This window comes from Ambystoma mexicanum, chromosome 6q (genome assembly GCF_040938575.1).
Source record: "Ambystoma mexicanum isolate Mex_15411 chromosome 6q, UKY_AmexF1_1, whole genome shotgun sequence".
Taxonomy (NCBI): Eukaryota; Metazoa; Chordata; class Amphibia; order Caudata; family Ambystomatidae; genus Ambystoma; species Ambystoma mexicanum.
This window is the reverse complement of record NC_090937.1, coordinates 345,320,065-345,342,661: the sequence shown is the minus strand read 5'-3', so window position 1 is coordinate 345,342,661 and position 22,597 is coordinate 345,320,065.

The following is a 22,597-nucleotide window of genomic DNA, read 5'->3' as shown; positions in this document are numbered from 1 at the left end:
TACAATGTTTTATCAACCTGCTTAAGACAGTAATAAAGTCATCAACATATGAACCGATTCTCCCACTGTTTTCTCTTTGTACCAAATCTGTACTTCTCTGGCATGTTTGATGTTCATCAAATTTCTTGATACCATTTTAAAAAACCTTTAACTTGCTTCTACTCTTCTTCTCATTGGAATGTTCTCAAAGTACATTTTGGAGCTCTGGGAACCTTTGAACAAGTGCTGCCCCTGTGGTCCAAGGGAACGATACATCAAATCCTTCACCTTTCCCACCCCAAAGGTTCCCCATAAACTGCAAACAAGTTTTGCAAAAAGCCATCCTTCCACCAACTCCACTTAGCTTGAGGCACACCAGCAGAGGGAATAAAGAATGAGGGCCCTGACACATCCTGCATTTTTAGGTTGATCAGGGCATCTCGTTAGCTATTATTTGTACCCCTTAATCTCATAAGCAAGCAGAATTTAGTTTGATATATGCCTCCACCTAATCGTAGAACACATTTCAAAGGTGGAGCCAAAGTCCCCGGGGACCACAAAACAGTGAACACAACCCTCAGGACTTAATTCCCTGCAACAACAGAAGCAAAATATCAGGTAGAACCAATGCAATTGGGCACCATAAAGTATGTGATGCCGTCCCTGTGGTATTGTTTCCCAGGGACAATAACATTAAGAAATACCTGGCAGTACTGTAGGGAAATCTTGTGAGAGTGTGACCTTGGAACACCATGCCGACCTTATGCTTTTCAGAGACAATGTCATCATGATGAAAATACAGACGCTGGCCAAATCCCATGATCCTTCACAAGAAAAACCTTTGGTGAGTCAGTCTTTCAATTGTATCACACCACAAGGTAGCGTACATCTAAGTACCACTTTCAGCCCCGCTCACCCTATTTATTTGGTGAAAAACATTCTAATCTCCAAACAATGATACACAGGTACCTCAATGTCCTTGTTGAACACTCGATCCGTACAAGATGTCACCTTCAAATTACTTCAACTGTGATGAGCCTATTCTATTCTTTTTGTTAATGGCTTCTTTGCCACTTTGTCTGCTGGGGTCAATAGTGAAGTGCCACCTTTTCACTAGTTTTGTAGATCAAAGCAAGCACAATTCACACACAACAAGTTAATTTGCATTCAGGGATACATTCTTATTATTAGGTTATATCATGCAAATACAAAAATGCCACAACTGCTCAGACCAGACTGCCCTACTTCAACTGTTCTTTTTCAAACACCTGGAATAATATCTGATCACACTCTACATTTCAAGCATTTAGTAAGGCAAAATTGTGACATTGTACGTCTCAGTGCAGAATGTGCCCATTTACACCCAACCCTTTCTTGGGTAGACTTCAGAATAATTTTCAGCCTGCTCATGAATGCTTACAATTGTTATCAATGTTTAGAAGTTTCTTTGTGAAGTCTCCTTCTGAAGTCAAGGTAGATGTAACTGCATTTATTAGTTTTGAACCAAAAAAGACATTGGAATGCATTCAAATGGAATGGGTACTGCATTATGATGATGCTCAGTCAAGCACAATATCTAGTAAGATAAGTAAAAACATAGGGGAGAGGGACGAGGCTGAAATGTGGACACGTACAAAGGCTATAGGAACTACTTCAAAGCCAAGTATGAAAAGAGAAGAAAACATACTCACCACAGTGGATAGGGTCTGCAGTTCTGCAGTGTTATCATCACAACATCACAGCAGCGTGAGATGATGATTGATTGATTGATCCATTTATAACGCGCTGTGAACAAATCAAATCGAATCAAGGCGCTAATCATCTGCAATGACATGATTGTGAGTGAACATAAATGGAAGCATAGACAGATTAAACTAGCGGTTACCATACTTATTCAAACAGGTGTTTTTTTTACCACTTTGTGGAACTTAGGAAAAGACTGCAGATCTCTAAAGGGAGATGGTTCCATTCTTTGGGTCCAAAAACGGAAATTCTCCAGTCACTTCTGGACACACAGGACGACGGGGGAACAGTCAAAAGAAAATTGTTCTGCAAACGAAAGGCCTGTGTTGGCAAATAAGGCTTTAATATTTCAGTAAGATATGTTAGATCCAACTTGTACAGACACTTGTAAATCAGACAGATGATCTTAAACCTGATCCTATCCTCCACTGCTCGCCAGTGTAAGGATCGCCGTAACCCTGAGATGGGTGTGGATTTACTAACCTGGAACACCACTCCAATTCTGGCGTTTTTCGCCTTTTGAAGTCATTGAACCTGATTTGCTGGAACTAAAAACAGAAGGCTATTGCATTAGTCCAAATGTGAGTTAAACATAGTGCCCACCACTACTGCGTCATCACTCACTGGGGCAAAGGGAAGAGCTTGACTGAGTAGTCACAAGGAATAGAAAACAGCCTGAACTTTGGCTGCAATTTGACCTTCACAGCCCAAATCATTCGGCCATATGTATCTGAGATTTTTTTTATCTGGGTGCAAATCTTAATTCTGTGCCCAACAAGGCCGGGACATCTATCCTTAGTAAGGAGATGTTTTGGACCAAACAACGCAATTTCCGTCTTGTTGGAATTAAGTAAAAGGGAATTGACAGACATTCAACTGCTGATTTCATCCAGACAAACTGTTATCCTTGACAAAGCTTCCTCCACTGTCAAGTCTTATGAAAACCTGTGTGCCATTGACAGATGACTGGAAACCCACTCCATGCTTACTCATTATATGCATAAGTGGCCTCAGGTATATATTAAATAAAAGAGGTGAAAGCGATGACCCTTGGGGTACCTGATGGAATCTGACAGAAAACCTCCCACCCGTACCTGTTGGCGGTGTTCTGACAGAAATTATTTAAACCAGCTAATGGCTTTGTCTGAGACCATCCCCACTTCCCTTAAATGGTTGACGAGGATGGCATGATCCACTGTATCAAGGGCTGCTGGCAGGTCTAACATCACCAGCAGAGAGAGTTGTCTCTAATCCGCTACTCGCAGCAGACTGTCCATGCACTCAATAATGCCGTTTCCATCCCAGAATGTGGCCAGAACCCTGCCTGTAGCGGGTCCAGGAGATACTCCTTACCAACAAATGCCTGCAATTGTGTAGTGACGATCTTCTCCAAGATTTTCGCCAGCCATGGTAGGCCTGCCCCTGGACGGTAATTCTGGAAATTCTTAGTGTCCAAATCTGATTTTTCAATGACGTGGAAATTACAGATTTTTTAAAAGTCAGCAGGAACACATCCCTGCTCCAGTGATTTATTAACAAAACAAGTTAAAAAAAAGGAGTGATATCAGCTGCCAGACAAATTGCACTCCATGTATGCTGGTGAAAGAGGACATCATTAGTAGGTTTAAGTGCTTTAACCAAAGCAAAAAATTGTTTCTTTTAGCACCGGTTTCAAATTAAAGACTGCCCTTCTGTGAAGAGGGGCTTCCACCCACCCCACCAATCTGATCGTCCACTATTTGATCTTGCTTCCGATTTCTATTTAAGGCAATTTTTGCTTGAATACTTTTAATTTTATCGCAGAAACATATGTTCAAAGAATTATCCTGGCTGAATGAGGCATCCCTAATCCATAAGGCTGATTTAGGTCAAACGAAATTGGATATTACCGAAAATAATTCTCTAGCATGAATTTTTGCCACCTCAGTCTTGACAGATAAATAATTCCTTTTTGCATTAAAAATAGCCACTTTATATATTCTCAGTGCTAGCTTAACCGTAGCAGTCCACTGTCTTTTCTCCATTTCCATTCCACTAATTCATATTAATTTTGAAGAGAGGCCAATATTGGGGTGAACCATTGTTTTGAGATTTTATTTAATATCTTTGGTCCCAACAGAGAAACTAATAAGCAGGTACTCTACATAGTTTCCTCCCCAAGCTCAAAGAATTGTTCACAACCAAGTGAAGGGTCAGTCTCCTCTAGGGCTCTCCTCAACTCAGTTCCTGATATTTTTTCAAGATCTTTAAATCTGTGGAAAGAAAGCACGTCTTTGGTGTTCGCCGCCTGTTCTATATGCAGATGTATGGTGATGATGAATAATCTTAGGAAATGATCTGACCAAGAGATTGGGTACATATGTGTTACTGAGCTGCCCCAACCTCTTGCCAGTATAACCTCCAAGCAATGTCGCTGGATGTGAGAGGGTGAAAGCACCAAGGGAGTTAAGCCCTGTATTTCACCCCAGTGGTAACGAGGTAATCACTGAATGTGTCAATAAAGACCCTAGCTGGACCGGGAGACCTGTACCCAAACAAGATCCTTATTGAACTACTGGGTGAAGTACACAGCACAAATGTCCAATCTTTGTGGAATCATCCCACTCCAAATCTTCGAGGTGGGAGAACTTAGCACTGGATCTATGAATCAATGCAGTCCCTCCTCCTCTTTTCCCATTTCTGTTAATACATTGAATTTCATACCCCTCGGGTAGCAGGCTCTGAATGGACACAAGGGTGATTCCACGCCAAGGGTCCTTGGAAGGATTTCTGCCTTCATGAGCGCATGGCCAATTTACTCTCCCATCATCCCATCTACAGTGAGTGCATATTTGCCCCTTCTAGAGCCAGGCTACTTCACGCTTGTCCCCCACGGCGGGTGCCAACATTTGCGGCTGCCAATAATTTCCTTACCATAAAATTGACGTCTCGCAGCTTTTGCTTTTAAAGAAATAGCAACAGCACACCATTATTGTTTCTAGGAAAAAAGGGGAGTTTAGGCAACTATTTCCAGATGAAAAAGACAATGTTAAAAAAATATTCAGTTAATAGTCTTTGTGCTAGGACCATTTCTTCCCATTGTGCTCAGAGAGCCTTATTTACATAATCAGTTTTCAATGGGAAAAATCAGGTCTATAATGTCTGTCCCTTCCCAACATCTGCATTCTCTTGAATTAAACTGAAGAAATTATTCTTACACCTGCCTGAATTATTTAGAGAACAGTAGGCTTGTTGAGATCAGTGTGTGTTGAAGTGGGTGGAAGGGGGATGAAGCAAAGCCCACAGGCTGCAGGCTTATGTTACTCGCAGCCAACAACCTGTGTATGAGGCATGGCTCTGTTGTAGTGTGCAGCGCCATCTCTAACAAACCATCTGCAGCCTGCCCACCCCCTCCAGCGAGCAAGCACCTCCTAATCACCCATCTGTAGAGATATCGGGCAGCCGAGCAGACCACCGGGGCCTAGCGTTGCGCTTCTCCAGTGCAGAGGGGTAGGTTGATCAATATTGTCTTTGGTCTCTTTCTTGGAATTTAATTAAGATGCATGAGGTGAACAGCACCTGGCAGCAAGCTATGAAGCCCTATTGAAATGTGTGATGCTCCACTTTCATGGTGACACGAGAGCATGTATATCATTTTTATTTTTTTTACAAAACACGATATTAACATCTGGCTCGGACAACAGCATGCTTACCTTGTCAAGTCTAATGCTACATCCAGGGAACTCATTACAGCAGACGAGAATGTGTGTGGCCTAAAATGAAATTGCAAACAAGAACTTCAACTAATGTATGCAATCTGGTTCTTAGCAGCTATTCAAATGGACTGAAACAATTTTAGAACATTCTCAAAATATGCCACCTCATTTCCAATTCCTCAGAGATAGAGCTTTGCCATCATTCCATATCTTCCAAGGTTGTGTTATGTTGACAGAAAGCGCACTGGGATAATGCTTCTGTTATGTTGCCACGAAATAATGAGGTTCTAGGTAGTGGGATGAACGTGCTGCCATGGGAGGCCTTTGTCTACCGCAGCCCCAATCCTCTGTTTCTGTCTGTTCCTGCGAAGTGTTTATTTAATCACCAGTGGAATGCAAAATCAAGCTCAGCCTTTCAGTGCAATCTCCTTCAAGCTGAGAGGGGAAGAGGGGGAGGATGGGGAGAGGGAGGGAGAATGGTAGACAGCTCAAATGAGATTGCAGCTCAGATGTCCTGGAAAAAAAGGCAGAAAATCCCTCAGGCCTGGCAGGCTCGGTTGCCATGAGAACTGCTGACATTCCCATTGTGATGGCTTGCTCCAGCCGCCATCTGTTACACCCATTTGATTAGGAAGTACAGTTCTGCTTGGGAAGGGTTTTCATCACACCTTAGCCCACAGCATCCCCGATGCACTCTTGCCTTCTTTGTGGCATGCTAAACAGAATGACATTTCAGGGCATATATGCTGAGGCTTAGAGAGTCTAGTGAAAGTCTGCAATGAGGTCGCGAGGGGTGGTGTCACTGAGAAGGAAGCACAGGGGAAACATCTGGGGTTCAGTGCTTGACATGGGGAGATACATTCTGAGTCTAGCTATTGCACATTCTTGTCAAGAGAGGATGTTCCCATTACCGCATGGCAATTAAAATGAATGCCCTGCGCCCACGCGCATTTGTCCAGCTCTAGATGTAGCAGCTGCCCTTGACTGACAAGAACTGAAACATCTAATGCAGCGTGACGCAGTGAATATATGGAGTACACACTGCACGGGCACTAACATTTTATGAAGCTACTTGACCTTTACTGAGGCAGGGTGGCTCCTTCACAGTTCCATGAAGCCTTTCTGTGATTTACTGCTTCTCTGCGCAATGCTGCTGACTCTAGGCCTGGTGCATCAAGCAAAACGAAACGGCCTTTCCTTCTGCTAGAACCTCCTAATGATATCCACGGGTAACCAGACCTAGAGGGTCTACAAAATGTAAGAAATGGTCTTGCAAAATCAATCAGGGCAACGAAATGCTTCAATCATTGAATCCCCCTTGTTTTTCAAGTAGTCTATTTTGGTGACAGAGTTTGTTCATGACACAAGGCAGTGAAATGTAAAATGCAATTTTTTTCAAACATCGTTTTTTTCAGATGTTTTTTTAAAAATGTGAGCTCTTTTCCTTTTAATGATTCCACTGTCAAGCAGTGTGGCATTGTTTATCATGCACAAACGTTCTACCCCTATTGGCAGTAAGTGAATCAATATTTTTTGACAGTGCACACTGCAAGGATTCTTGCTTCTGGGAACCACCAGAAATGGTGTGGATTTGAAGGCTGGTGCACACTGTCCTGATTTATTGGTATCCCTGGATCCAGTATAAACTGAAATCTTGTCTTGGAAGAATGCACCTACATCAAGAAAGACTTTCTTGAGGAGGTTCCTGCAGGAAGACTTGTAGTCTTCCCCTTGCCAGCCCATTGAGCCAGGTGACCCAAGTTGAACATCTACTTGCTGACTGCAAGGAACAAGACATAGCAGCAAGTTGCCTCGTTCTTTCTGCAACTCGATGGCGTGCCCTGTTTGGTACCATCATATCCATTGTTGCAGAAGTGAGGTGCTTTGGGATATGGTCCCAGGTCCAGCAACACTGAATGTTATACACTGGAAGTGTTGTTAGGGCGGGAGCAATTTCTTAAAATTCAAGAGAAAATTGTTTCCCTGCTCGTAGAAATTGCATGGAAACCCTTTGTTTCCAAAGTGGGGCTGCCAGGACCAATAAGAAAGCAACTTCTTGCACTCCATCTAATATGTGCCTGGTTTCCCTAGCGTGTCTAACTTCTTCTGAGGCAGTACTGATTCAGGAGGTATGGATATTCCCTCAGCACTCTCATTAGGTGAAGGTTCAACAGCATTTCAGCTAGTAAGTTATGCGCAACACATCTGAAAGTGCTTTGTGCAAAGACCCTTTTCTTTATTAGCAATAATTTGACTTTATTGGTTTGGCCATTACATCATTTAAAAAATTAAAAAATTAAAAAAATAGTATATGGTTTCAAAATAAACCTTTATCAAACCTTCCAATGTGACACGCCAATAAACAATATCCATTGGTTTCCAAAAGTGAACAATTAAAAGTCTAGAATATTAATTAATGAAACATTTTTCAAAAAGTGCAACAAAGAAATACTGGTAACTATACTTTGTCCTCTCAATAGCAGTGACCAAGTCTCTCTCTCGTCTAAGGATCTGTATGATTCCACGATTTTTTATCTTATGTCTGGTTCTTAGGTCTATCAAACCCATGCAAAATAGCGCCACATGCTTTAATGATGAATCTGCATCCCTTCACGAAAGCTTTCCCATAGATATTTAGCAACTGGTTAGTAGGGTACAAGTCAAATCTAAAGCGAAGAAAACGATCTCTGTACAAGGCATTGGAGGTAATGACAAGGTACTTTGGGAGAGCTCCATAAAGTTTGTTTCTTGAGCTAGAGAAGCCGTAAGGCGATGAGAATGTATCTCCTCGATTGTAGTAATCCAATCACAACACCATAGCTTTATCTTGAGTCTGTCAGGGAAATTACACAGTTCCTCCCCATCTGACTGTAAGTCATTACATCATTTTGCCCTGTGTTTTGAATGGTTCTATATGTATTGAGAAGAGATTCAAAAATTGGAAAGGGAGACTCACGCTCAGGGTATTGTATCTCAGAAAGAGTTTTGATTCTAGATCGCCTTAAATCGGCAATGAGTAAGAAATGGGATCGATCCCATGACCACCGTTTCTGGGATCGATCCCATTTCTTACTCATTGCCAATTTAAGACGATATAGAATCTCTCAAGCAACACCTTTTGATCGGATTTGGATAATGGACCTATTATTTGTCAGAATCAAGCTTATGTCGACGCATACCGCGTTTCGCAGTTGAGAATTGCAACCTGCTCACAGATGCTATTTGGGCTTTATCACTGAATGACAACTCCTATCACCCCATAAAAATTGCCTGATTATACTCAAATCTATTCCTCATCATAGGATTGGATACCGCAGTACAAGAAAGGTCCTTGAAAATGACCAAGAGGTCGAAACACGTGTCAGCTGTGCACATCATGGAATACATTTTACGCACAATTTGAATAACTTGTCTATTGTATACTATTTTGACTATCCAAATCATAACTATTTCGGAGATACAATACCCTGAGCGCGAGTCACCCTTTCCAACTTTTGAATCTCTTCTTCATATTTTCCAAACCCTAGTGGGTGGATTTGGGGGAAAGGGTGACTGCTCCCGGCCGATCACATTTTTTCAAATTTAGAGTGGTCAATAGCGCACGGATCCTATATCGAACCCATTGACCATATTCATCATTCTATATATATTGACCTTCTACTCTTCTAAAAACATGTCCTACATTTGGGCCCACACCACCATAGAAAAGGAACGCATTCTGTGGGCTTTTAGAGCGTGTTCAGTAGCATTGCTGGTGCAGATCTACAACTGACATGGTGGGCTAGACACCGTTAAATCTTAAGTATTCATCAAGTCCATTGTCCCTAATAGAGGCAGAACAATCACAGGAACATTCTTGTGACAGAGATGACGCAAGCACTAATTTAAGAAATAGCACAGCTGCCAAAACCTGCAGCGAGGTGTTGTCTTTCCTTGCATGTGTATTACCAGAAGTTCGTTATGCAGCTTTGTCAGGGAAAATTATCTTTTGTTGCTGCAAGGATCATTCAGCAAGGAACCATTGCACTCACCTGTGCAGCTCCACTAGTACACTTCTGATCATAGGGCTACAAACAGATACAGCCAGAAATACACAGGCAGGAAAATAAAGCAAGGATAAGGGAGAAAAACAGGGATATAGTATGAGGTAAATGATATGATATGATGTGATATGGCATTTCTAACGTGCCTATACACAAGTGTTTCAATGTTTCACAAATGATATAAAAGAGGGAGCACAGAAAAATAGAGAGACCTAAGAACCAGATAAGAATCATAAATGAGGACGAGGACAATGTTGAAAAAGAACTAGATAGATTATCAATAATCAAATGCCATTTAAGATCATATTTCATCATTAAGTGACGTGATGTAGCAAGGCACTTTTCTCATCTTTGCTCATTATAAATAGCATTACACCACACTCTAAAATTCATATTTTGAACTGGCTTCAAGTTTGCAGTAATGATTTGGATTGCAATTAACCCAAAGAGATCAAAAAGAGTAATAATACATTCATCAGCAGGGGAGTCAAATATAAGGCTAAACAACAAAATGTTTTCAAATGTAAGGGGGGGATTAATATAGAATGTCTGTTGCAGTATTGCGTTGGTATGTCGTAAATTTTTTTAAAGAAGGAAGCCAGAATGGCAAGAGGAAGCTTATAAGGAAAGCAGTGTACAATGGGAGACATAGGCCCTCATTACAACCCCGGCGCTAAACCATGGCACTATTAGCACCATGGTTGGTGCCGGTGTTGTAACGAGTCCGCCATGGTGGAATGGGGAAATACCGCCCCATTCCAAAGTTGGCGGGGCGGTATTTCCCCATTTCACCATGGCCTTTCCCCATTCCCATTTTTCGCCCCATAGGTTTCAATGGGACTGGGGAAGGCGCTAAGTATGGTACTGCAAATTGCGGTACCGTAATTAGCACCGAGGTCCCTTTGCGGCACCCTACTTTAACGGCTGGTAAAACCAGCTGTTAAGGTCGGGTCCCGCAAAGGTACCTCGTAATCAGGCGTTAAGGGTTTAACGGCGCTGACACCTTTTACATCGCCGTTAAACCCTTAACGCCAGGGTCGTAATGACCCCCATAATGTCATTTAAATCACCTCTAACTGGCCCGACCAAGTTAAATATAATGGGGACCATGAACTAAAATGGTTATGGAGCCTAGTAAATGAATATGAAGAATTATGTTTGATAATTTCCTTGCATGGTGATTAGATATGTACCCCTAGATACTTGATACCATTCTGACACCATTCCATACCCTAATTAAGGACATTCTGTTTAATGCAGTATGGCTTTTGGTAGAGTATTTCTGACTTCTCTACATTTAAATTGTATTTAGAAACTGAATTAAAGAGAGCAATAATGTCAAAAAGGCTATGAAGATTTCTTTAAAGATTTGTCAAGGAAATTAGAACATCAACTGCATATGCCTCAAGTTTAATCTCAATTTCGCTACACTTTATGTTGTCATTTCATCTAATTAGTTCTAGAAATGGTTACAACAAAAGGTTAAATAGGATTGGAGATAGGGCACACCCCTGTCTGTATGCCTAAATAAGTAACGTGATGCAGAAAAATTACCATTTATGAAAGTAGAGGCTTTAGGATTGCTATATAGATGCTTAATTAAAGAAATTAACTGAGACCCAAATGCATTACAGTTTAACAATGCTGGGAATATCCAATAAGAGTCTAGAGTTGGCAGAGGTGAGAAGACATTTAACAAAACCATTTTGATCAGCCATAATCAATATAGATATACAGTGATTAACTGTATTAGCAATAACTATACCAAAAATGTTTAAATTAGAATTAATTAGTAATATAGGTCTTAAGATTTTGGGAAGTTCATAGTCTTTATCAGGCTTTGAGAAAAATATCAGCATAGCCTTAGAGAACAAACCCATGAATGTGCAAGTTGCTTGAAAGGGGCAAAACGGTCCAACAATATTGGAGCCAGAATGTCAGGTAACTGTGAAGAACAATTAGCGGAGAAAGATCTAAAACCTTGTCACTTAAACTTTTTAAGATCATGCATTGTTTTGTGAATTTCTTCCAAACAAATGGACCATCCAAGGAACTAAGGTCACATGCCAGGAATGGAATACGTGGTATGTCCTTGAATAAACTATCAGTTAGACTTAGTGTACACATGATCAGATCTATACACATTTTATACAATTTAGTAAAGACCGACAGAATATCCCTATATATAACACATTCTCATTTTCAGTACACAGACTTCTAGAATGTTCCTTTCTAAACTTTAGATGTGAAGCAATTGATTTACCAGCCTTATTTGAAGTTTCATAAATATGTATTCATGTTGACCAAGACTGCAATAATACAATTAAGTACATTGGCATTAAGTTTGTCAATATAAACTTTTTCAAATTAATTAAGTTGTCTTAATACCGAGTCTGAAACAGTTCTAGCATTTCTCTATTTAGATGCAACAAATGAAATGTACTCTAAGGGTTGCCTTATAAAATGTACAGGTATTTACCACTGAAGTATATTTATTTTTATTAAATTCAAAACACTGTTGATTTAATGCTTTAAAGGTTTGAACAAATATTCCATCACTTACAAGAGAATTATTAATTCTTCATGTATTAGAAATAATTTTACTTCTACAAATGTTCAAAGCATACAGCCAAAGGTGCATGGTCAGATAGAACCATACAGTCAATCTCAGAATCAATTAAGGCATCAGTTAGAGATAGTTTCATACAAATATAATCAATACATGACAGTGTTATGTAAAAGTGAGTGAAATGTAAACTTAACAGCCCTCATTACGAGTTTGGCGGTAGCCATTGCCGCCGAAATCACATCCGGTTCCGGGTCCTCAGAATGAGGAATAACTGGGCCATTCCGAGTTCGGAAGGCCCGGTAATTCCTCCCTCCAAGGACCCGGACCCGGTCCTTCCCCATTCGCATTTCAGCCCCCATAGGGCTGAATGGGAATGGGAGAGGGAGCAAACAACGGGCCATTACGAGTTGGCCCATTATTTGCTCCCTCTTCTCCTCGCGGGACCCGGTAAGCACGCCTGGTTTGACTAGGCGTTGCTTCCTAGGTCCCGCGAGGGGACCTCGTAATGAGGCGGGACGGGGTAAACGGCGCCAGCAGATTTTACGGCGCCGTTTACCCCATACTGCCAGGGTCGTAATGAGGCCCAATATCAGTAGGGTGAGCCAAACTCCATGAATCTACCAGTCCCTATTCCGAGATACTCCAACTCCAACTGATATTCCAACTGCAATATTAATGTCCTCACTAACACCCCCTGTTTATGGTCTGACCATCATATCATAACCTTTAATATTGAAGCAATCCCTCGGGTCCCGACGCTGATAGCTCCAGCCCTCCCACTAGAAATAAAAAGGACATAACCAAGAAGAAACTCCTCCCATTGCTACTCCCATCCCTCAATGCTGCCTTAGACACATTTAAGTCCAAAACGAAATTATGGCTCTTCAACCAGCACTAGACTTGTTCTGTACACCATAGTCCTACTTACTCTGGCCCACTGCCCTGCCTATTATACACTCTACATAGATAAACTGTACATTATGTTGTTATGTCTCATGCTTACATTTGCATTGTAACTTATGTATATAGAAATTCTTGTTTATTACCCTGTCTATAATTTTATGTATGTATATTTTGCTCTGTATGTAACTTTGCTCAATTTGCGCCCTGATGCCTCCAGGCCTGATGGTGTGTGGTACAAATAAAACAAATACAAATACAAAATAGAAATGATTTATGAGGTTTACTGCTTTTAAACATAAATTCACATTTTCTATCCATATATGGGTCCCTGTAATAAGTGTTTTTAATTGACCAAGTAGGAGGGATCAGGAATAGAAGGACCATGCAAATCTGTTGTATAAATAGGTTTTTATTCAGGTAATAGTAGGACCCACCTACTTTATGATCTGATTCACTATGTATTCATTTATATTTTAGAGATTTATAAATTTGAATAGAAACACATTTCTTCCCCAACGACAGCACTTAACAATACCTCCTCTACCCACATTTTTTTAAACTCAGCTACTTCCTGTAATGATAAATGTGTCTCTTGCAAAAAGGCAACTATTGGATTACATCTTTTACGATATGATAAGACTTTTTGTCTAATAAGTGGATGGACTGTTTAAACTTTTCACATTCCACGAAATACATTGCAACAACATTTCAAAGACAAAGTGAGTATTCTAATGATCCATTTTGGAGTCAACAGGATAAACAATATAAACCACCATTTTAATATCTTGAAAGGAAGCATGAGTAAGAAAAATTAGAAGCAGTGACACTATAATCGTGTCTGAACCCTGCCCAAAAATATAAAAGGGTAGACATAAAACATGAAAAAAAACAACCAATAAATTACTTTGGACCAGCATCCTATGAATTATTGAAGCATTTGATAGTAAAAATGTCAGACAATTCTATAGCCTCAAAAGCCCAAGCTAAAGAGATATTAAGGGCCTGATTTACAAAAAAAGTATAACATGTGAAAGTCCCATTGAAAACATTTTTGTAAATCAGGCCCTAAATCAGGAGAGTACAGCCAAATGCCCCAGCCACCAATACCACAGCCTCTTTCTGCATTAAAATTAGCAATTCAATATATAAGTTCCAAAACAAGCAGTCCCAGTAAAGTGCCTAGTATTTAAGTCTTTCCATTTGAAGTAGACATTACCTAATCACCTGAAGTGAGCGAGGTTTCAATTTCTTTCATTTTGCATGAGCGAATGTACTGTTTAAGATAAATAGGGTCATCAAACGTTGCAGTATGACCCCAGAGGGTCAACTTTGAAGAATAGGGATGAACAATGCCATAACAAGCATTTAGCTGATTGAAGGTGGGATGAAAAAGATTTCCCCGTAAAGCAGAGGCATTTGAGACACCCTGCGCAATATAGACCTTATGCCCATTCCATGGTCCTTGATGCTCAAACTTTGTTAATTATCAGTCGTATTGGGAACTCTAATATGTTATGTTATCTTGCATTTGTATTTATATACTGCCTACTGCCATAATATAATATAGACAAAATAAAATTTCTAGACCCTTATTTTCTACTTGTAGAGGGCCTTGCAGGTCTCATCCTCTGAGTGCTTTGGATGTTTAAACCTACAGTTTTAGGCAAGGTGAGCCGTTCGGGTAACATGCTTAGTAAAGAGTGAATAGGGTCACTATCCTCCACTCCCTCTGGAAGACTGATAATGTAGAGATTATTACGCCTACTCCAATTTTCAGATTTTTGGTGTGTTTCTCAAATGCTTTCAGGACTGATCGAAGGTATATAACTTTATTGGAAACATCTTCCACCTTGCTAATCCTTCTATCCATTTCTTCTATCCTGGCTTTATAGGAGGATCATCTGTCACCTAGTTGCTGGAATTTAGTGTTAACCTTTAGGAAAGGTGAACCCGAAGGCCCATTAGGCGAGGTAACAATTTATTAGATGGTTGGGGATGCAGAAGTTACTCTGACACCAATAATAAGACTGACTCAGGAAGTTGGCAAAACTTAAGCTGTTTTAATTGAAATTATCGAAACAGGGAGGACAACGGACATCAACGGACATCACCGGATGTTCGCTGAAGTCTCTCAACGATTGACATGAAAAAAAAACACTTTTATAACAAAAACTCATCATTAGTGATGTCATACTATGTGACAAAATAGGAAAACCTACTTAAGGTTGTGATAGGCTTAAGGGGAACATTCAGGTATCCTTTCTATGGAGTATACGATCGTGATTGGATCTCTAACATCAGGTAGACAACTTATACCCACCCCTAGTGCAAGTCATCTTTTCTGTCATAAAATACACGTTTCATTGGCTTTCAAACTATAGGGCTCTTTACTATGTGCCCCTCTACAATTGGTTGGCATGCTTGTACCCTTCTGGAATATTCCACTCGCTAGTAGCATGCAAGCTGGTACCCCAGGTGCTTGTGTGTGGACTTGACCATGCCTTCCAACCTAATTAGTCCACCATCCATTATCACTCCTGTTGTCTGCCATTTGAATTGTCTTTGAACTCAGTCTCGTAAAGTATCACTGCGCCTGAGAATAAAAGGGAGTGTGAGCATCTTCAGTATCTTCAGTCTCAATGTGACTTGCCCAAAGTCTAGTTTCATCTGGAACATATGACTGGAGACTGTCTTTGAGCTCCATTCTTCGTATTTAATACTATTAAATTAATAAGACTTGGCACTCATAGTTTTTCCCATGAACCTCAAACAGGAGCTTGCCTCACTTCTCACGTTCATGGAATCTTCTTGAATAGATAACCAGTTTCTTGACTGCCTCAACCCTTGAAACTGGGCCAGACAAGTCTTCTCGAATCTTCCCTCATCGTCAGCGTCTTTCTTTGCTGCGCCACGCTTCCAGTTCTTTTCTGTTCATGGGGTCCTTAGTTTGCTAAAACACGACGTGGAACATCCAGATTCTATACTCATATATATATATATATATTGGTGGCACTGCCTGCAGTCTATTCACTACGTATAGCCAGCCTTATGATTACTTAGTCTACTTGCGTAAAAGCATCTGTACAATTATAAAATTATTTCCATTTTCTTCAGTGCTCTTCGCATGTGCAATCTTCATTCCTGCACATGAAATGTTACTTGACTCTTCCTATTGTCATCAGAGTCTATAAGGTCTATATACTTTCTTCTTTGGCATCTCTTCTTGGTGTGTCATCTCTGCTTCATGTGACATCACCAGTGTCTTGCCTTTGTCACTTCGCACTCCTTCAGGAACCTCCTTTAGAAGACTGTCATTTTCTGCAGGTACATTATGTAGGGCTTTCTCAATGGATACCTAGTTTTGAGTAATCTTTGTGGGATAGGTACCATTATCGGCATCGTACATGTCACAATTTCCAGCTTCTAACATATTGGAAGAATGGGGGCAGGACTTCCGGTAGAGTCATTTGGCTTCTTCTCTACACTCCCCACACCGGTTGATTCATCGATCACTCTCCCATCAGTCTTCACATCTAGACATCCTCGTCTGAAAAAGTGCTTCTTTGGAACCCCTATCTTCATTACTCCTTTCAGAGATCCTGCTGATTGTACATGTTCATCAACACTCCAGGTCATGTGACTACATTGTCCATTTGGCCTGCAGTAAATCCGTCTTCCCACATACTTCTTGTGGTTTCTCGGATACAGGAACTTCATTCCATCAGATGCTAAAATGCTTTGTTTTATGTATTTTCTGATTTCTTCATTTGTCAGCTCTTTGGGTCCAAACCCAGACTCGACATCTTGATTCCGACTGCCTTCTTTGCTGTCTTCTTAGACTGTGTGATTATTATTCTGATCACAGAGAATACGAACATGATCATCGCCAATAGTGCTTCGAGGAACTTCAAGATATTCGCCATCCATTGTGGAATCGATAGAAGATTGATGCAAGCCAGCCGTCATCTGCAATGTCTTCTGTCTCATCTTCCATCTTGATGTGCAAGTTCGTCAACTTTGTTATAGCCTCCGTCAAGGTCCCATTCTCCTTGTCATGAGAAGGTATGAATGTGCAACATGATTCTCCTATTTTGGCACAAACACCTCCATCCATAGCTGTGATTATATCCAAGACATATCTATTCTGCAGGGTCCTTAGTCTTATAGCTCTCAACTCTTCCTTGATAGTGGTGAATGCTTTTATAGTAGTATTTATTAATAGTTTGCAAAAGTTCCTATCTGGTAATCTGTAACTATTTGGCATTTGCCATTGTCTGAATCCCTGGCTTGGAGATATTTGTGAATACTGCAGCCGTTTCACTGAACAACCTGTGTTCATACAGAATCGAATCAAAGGCTTCTATGGACTTAGCAGAAAAGTAATTCTCCCTCTTTGTTCAATTGAGAAATCCAACTGATCGCTTCTTCCTCAAGTGAGCATCTGCTTTTGGGAACTCTCCAATGTTCAGATCACTCCTCGGAATCACCAATGCAGGAGCATGAATGAGCACTATGGGACACAGCCCTCCACAGTCTTTGGCCAACTTCATATATGCTCTGGATCCGCAAGCCCAGTAGTTGTCCATTATCAATACTGTTCCATCCTTCATTCCTGGTACATCGAAAATTCGGCCGCACTGCTGATCCATTGGAACCTTCCTGGTGCCATTATTTCTGAAATACAAGGATGTATTCGCTAGAGGTACTATGTGCAATGGTCCTCCTTTATCATCAACTCATGTCAGTAACTTTGCAATGTTTGGCCAATGATGATTGCATTCATTTTCTGCATGCCACACAATTGCTTTAGATTGTCTGTTTAGTGCTGGCCTTTTACACACAATCAGGCATTCCATCCTTCCCTTTGGAGTAAGTACTGTTCCCTTGACTTGCAGCTGACCTCTCTCCTTGCTTCATAGTATTTCTTCAGGGTCCTTTCCTTGACAGTTGAGCTTTTTGTTTACTTCCCATCTGATTCCTGCTCCATTAATTCCAGGTTGTTCATATCTTATCACATGATCTCTGGTATGGGCTCTCTTTCTTGTCTCTCAATCTTGTACATGATCATCTTCTTCTGGAGCTGTCTTGTCGGTCACCCATACCACGGATGCTGTTCGACCCTGGAACTCTCGTATGGCAGAGTGCAAGGTGTGTCAGGCAATGAGCTTTCTAAACTTCTACTTCTATAGCTATGAATATCTTGGAATTCCACATGGCGTAAAGTATGAGAGCACAAACATAGCAACTCTCCTTGGGTGTTCTCTCTCCCACCTTTTTCATGTGCTGATACCACGTATTATTACTCAAGTGTGCTGTGCTGTCTAGGTCCTTATTTAACTCATAATCATCTTCCCTTGTGCTTCTCCTGTGTCTCCCTCTTTCAAGGAAGGTGCGTGCATAATGCTCATGAAGTATATCAATGAGGGTCCTCCCTATGGGAGGAATCATAGGAATACTTGTCATAGAAATGGATGGCCTCACACATGCCACTGGTGTGGGGACAATCACAAATGATCTTGGTCTTTCAGTAATAGATAAATCTGTGAGAATCACTAATGTTGGACGAATCAAATCGACTTCTACCTTGCTTGGACTAATGAAGTAAACAGTATGGATCAACAAAATCAGGAAGACAATAATAAATGCTAAGCACGCATGTATTATGCACCAGTACATCATTCCCCGCCATTTACGATTCTCCACTCATCGTTTAACTTGCTCACTTTCCAAAACTGTACCATTCTCGAGTTTTCTCTATGTGCGTGTGCACTGCTTTAAGGAAGGATAAAACCTTTTTAAAATCAGGCAACCATGTTAAATGATCAAGTAAATGTTGGATCTCTTCTACTATCACCATAAGCAGCCTCCTAATTGCAGGGCCATTTTTAGGATCTTGCAGAAAAATATGTATATTAGTACTATGTCCAACAAGAGCAGGATAAGCTCAAAGTATGTAAACAAAAACACAGAGAAGCAGCCTATGGGCATCGGCATCTGACAGGACCATCTGGATTAAGCAAAAAGAAACTAAAGTGAGGAATGAATCTCGAAACTGCTCACGTTTCTAGTCGCCAAATTCAAACTCCAGATTTGGCATATTTAGAACATCAACACTTTCTAAAGTCCAATTCAAAGATTCCTGTGACTCGAGAACTTGGTTTGCACCCTTGCTATAATATCTATAATGAGTGTCTGGGGTGAGTCACAGTCCAAATGCACACTTGCATTTATTTAATCAGCAATCTTAGCATCCTTCTTCCTCGTCATCGATCGGGTCTGCACATGCTGAACTTCTTCTTCTTCTTGCTTCTGAATCAACGGTTGGGGTGCTTCGGTCTCAGCAACATATGGCTTTACGTTGCTTAGATGGATCCATGCGCATCTCTCTTGGACCTTTACTACTGAGGGAGTAATGTTCTCAACTATAAAGGGACCAATAAAGCGTGGCTCGTGCCACTTTCGGGTGAAATAATGCACTAATACTGGGTCTCCAACAAATAGTCTTGGTACAGGTAAAAGTTCTTGAGTTCTGGTTTCTGAATGGTCTTCATCTGTGTCCTGAGACCGACCCCTTCTTGCGCTTCAGTTAATCTGAAATGACACAGATATTAGCAGTCATACATGTTAAATAAGCAAGTAACTAATTTCGTAACATTTCTGCAGTCTTCTGGGTATCACTTCTGCTCCTCGATGGAGAAGACAAAGGCATTCTCATTTGCCTCTCTGTGACTAGCTTGTGGGGTGTGAGGTGATGGTCCGACCCAGGCCGATTCTTTAATGCATATGATGCAAGGGGCAGGCAATATAGCCGTCCCTTCTTCAGTGTCAATTTTTATTTTGAAATTCTCTCTTTAGGGAGACGTTGAGTCTCTCACATATTCCGTTCACTGGCAGGTGATAAGCAAAAGAAAACATGTGTTTTATACTAAACGATAGACTAATATGTTCACATACTTCGTTAACAAAATGGGGCCCATTGTCGGATCTCGGCACCTCACATACTCCTCATCTGGGAAAGACTTCTCGAACTAAAATCTTTGCTGCACAAGTTGCGCACAAGGATCTGCTTTGATTCACCTGGAAAAGGGACACACCACCACGATAATACGATAATGATGTGTTATTTATATAGCGCCTTAATCCAAAGCGCTTTACAGAGCACATATTTACATACAATATCACCCAACTGAAATTGGTACTCATTTATTGACCTCGGAAGGATGAAAGGCTGAGTTGGCCTTGCTGGTATTTGAACCTGTGACCTGCAGATCACGCTCAGGTCGCAGCAGCAAGCTCTCAACCCGCTGAGCTATCTTAACATCTGTACATACCTGTATCTATTACATACTTGCAGCATATCAACAATCAATATGTAAATGCTGTAAAGGACCATTTGGTCGAGGAATCACTCCTCTGATGGTTCGTAGTGTATGCCTAGCAGTAAACTTTTGACATCCGAAGCAATTTACTACATAAAATGCAACGTGTTCTAACAAGTTTGCAATAGCTGCTGCAAAGCTTTCCCTAGTTACATGCCTGGGTAGTGCAGCTGTTCAAACGCTACCCTTAACAATGCTACTGGCATCAACGGCTAACCAGTGCTGTCCTGTCACCATAATGCTCCAGAGGGGGACAAAGAACGCCCTCTCCTTTTCCACAATTCCTGCTCTTCTTGTGGTGAACTGCCTTGAACTTCCATCAACTGTGTTTGTTACACTGATTAAACCCTTCATTTACTGTCATAATCGTGACTACTTTCTCCTTTACTTCTAGAGTATCAAAACTTGAAATATCTGGTGAATATGCAACCCTCTTGGCCTCGTCATCTGCGGCTTCGTTCCCACGAGAGATAAAGTCTGTTTGCTTAGTATGTGCTGTACATTTAACTATTGCAATGGCTACTGGGAGTTGTAGTGCCCTAATAAGCCTGTCCAATAATGCTGGTTGTTTCACTGGAGTGCCATCCGCTTGGAGGTAGCCCCTCCTTTTCCAACATGCTAACCCTGCGTGCATGGTTGACATCACATAGGCGGAGTCACTGTACACTGTTACTTCCTGCCCTGCATGTTTTTAAAGTGTGACAATAAGCACCACCAATTCTGCTGCTTTCACTGAAAAGTGAGACGTAGCCTTGCACTTGATACCACCTCAAATTCACCATTAGCTGTGTGTTTTACCACAGCTGAAACTGAATGCCTTTCCCCACTAGTTTGATCAATTTTTGAAGAACCATCAATAAACAGAATCTCCCCCCCGTTAGCGCATTTTCCTTTACGCATGGGATGTCATCATAGAATTCCTCATAGTTAGTGCAATCATGCACATGCTCACCCTCTACCACAGGCTTAGCTACATGCATGGCAGGGTTCACTATTTTACACCTAACTATTTTGATTGCTGGATTCGATATAACTACCTCACATGTGGAAGCTCTCTGAGATGTCAATGTACCCTTAGGTTTCTCCAAAAGGGCAAACAAAGCATGCTCCTCAACAAGTAATGTCCCACTTAGCAAGCCCCGCCCAGCTGGTGCCTTCCTGGTTGCTGCTCCTTTCCCTGCTTAAGGAGCCCTCTAGCCTCTTTTCCTTTGCAGATGGGGAGCAGGTGCAAGTGGGTGTAGGTCACCTGGCCTAAGCACCTACCACCTTCTTAGCCCTTCCTCTTCCTTCCTGATCTTAACTCTTAGATCAAGGGCGTCTCTCGGCCGGGCGTCTGAAGCGCAGACAAAGAAAAGGGCAATTCCTGTTTGGACCTGTTTAGACAGGATGTAAGCATGCACCAACATGTGTTTACTCCCTCTGTCCCCACAGGCCATCCCCATCCCTCTGGTCCCCCCATGAGGTTCTGTGTCCCCCCTTTTGCGCACACAGGTGTTGCCTACTTTGCTTGATTCTTCTAACCTGCACCACCTGTCCCCCTCTATCCTATGTATACAGGAGTCTGTTCTGATACATTCTGGTTTCACCATCACCGTCTTGTGGCCAATGCTGGATTTTACTTTTATAGACTTCATTGATTCACGGTGCGTCACCCTTTCTCACGGTGGCCCTGAATCATGCTGTTCCCATCTTCATCTTGTATCCAGGCTGGAAACATTATGTGTTACTACTGATTTCTGCAATTGTACTCGGTCTCCTCTCTTGCTTCTCCACTCTTTTTGACTGCTTACTCTCTATTCTCTCCTCCTCTTTCTTTATCCCTTTTCCTAACTCCTCCACTCCTCCCCTTACTTCCTTCTATGCACTTACTCTATCCGAATTGTCCCTGGAGCTGATATGATAGCAACCTTATCTGTCTCTTCCCCCCTCCACTTACTTGTTCCCTCTCTCCAGCACTATTTGAAATGTCATCAGGCCTAGTACCATAGTCGCTTGTTTTGTTCCTCCCCTCTTTTTCTGTACCCCTCCCCCTCACCTTTTGTTTTCTCCAGCTCTACCAGAAATGTGACCAGGCCTAGTACGGTAGTCGCCTGTCTGTCTCCATTTCCTTCCCACTCTCCCCCTCCCTTCCTTATCTATGTTTTAGCTCTTGCACCATCTGAAATGTCGTCAGGCCGAGTACGATAGTTAATTTCACATCCTTACTGTTCATGGCCTGTAAGAATGTCATTGTATTTTCCATTGTTCCCTCCCTTGCCTTGAATCACTTTGAAACACATTTTGTAT